Raw genomic sequence first — 1,012 nt, 5'->3', positions numbered from 1 at the left:
TTTTGGATTCTGTGTCTCCCTCTCTATCTGACCCTCCCCTGCTCATGCCCTGTCTCACTCTCTCTCTCTCAAAGAGAGAATAAATAAACATTAAAAAATGAAAATTGTTTTTTTCTTTGTTTTATTAAACTTTTTTTTCTCTATTGCTGTGTCTTCGAAGTCACTAATCTCTTCTTCAATATCCAGTCTGCCATAAATCTCATCCAGTATATTTTTCATCTCAGGCATTGTAATTTTCACCTCTGGAAGTTCAATTTGGATCTTTTAAAAAAAATCTCCCTTTTTCTGCTTACTTTTTGGAACATGAGACATATTGTTATAATAGCTATTTTAACATCCTTGTCTGCTAATATTTTTTTTTTAAGAGTTCAGCTTTCTATTGAACAGGTTATGGAAGAGATTTAGTCAAAAAGAACAAAGCTCATGTCATCCTCAGACTCCTCTGATTCTTCTTTCTTTGTTTCCACTTTCTTCTCCTCAGTTGGGGCAGCAGTGGTGGAGGGGGAAGGACCTCCTGCTGATGCAGAACCAGCTGCTGGGGGGGGGGTCCACCAACCCCTATACTGCATATGGCTCCCCATGTTGACATTGGCCAGGGCCTATGCAAACAAGCCCGACCTGCCAGAAAGTTTCAACATCTACACCCGCTGCTTTAATGAGGGCATTGATCTTATCCTCCAGGACCATCACCTCATGTCATGCAGGATGAGGGTCAAGTAGATGCAGGCGAGCTCAGACATGGAGATCGTGTTGTTGGCGCGGTGTTGGGCGTGCTGAGCGGGCATTGGTTCCAAGTCGCTGGATGAAAGGAGGGCCTCACCCCAACACAAGCCTTGGCTTCCTCAGAAGGGCTTGTCCCCTATTTTAACATCCTTATCATTTGGGCTTTGTTTTGGTTAATTTTTCCTCTATCGTGGGCCTTGTTTTTCCTGCTTCTTTGTGTGCCTCGTCTGTTTTTCTTTATTTTTATTTTATTTATTTTTTATTGGATGATGATATTGCGAATTTTACC

At 41.9% G+C, this 1,012-nt stretch overlaps 1 pseudogene; it reads right to left on the bottom strand.

Annotated features, from left to right (window-relative positions):
* Positions 1–358: 358 nt before the first annotated feature.
* Positions 359–785, bottom strand: LOC128776679 (60S acidic ribosomal protein P1-like; annotated as a pseudogene).
* Positions 786–1,012: the final 227 nt, after the last annotated feature.

Source organism: Panthera pardus, unplaced genomic scaffold (assembly GCF_024362965.1).
Source record: "Panthera pardus isolate Hobbes unplaced genomic scaffold, ASM2436296v1 HiC_scaffold_10, whole genome shotgun sequence".
Lineage (NCBI taxonomy): Eukaryota > Metazoa > Chordata > Mammalia > Carnivora > Felidae > Panthera > Panthera pardus.
This window is presented reverse-complemented; position numbering and strand designations above follow the sequence as displayed.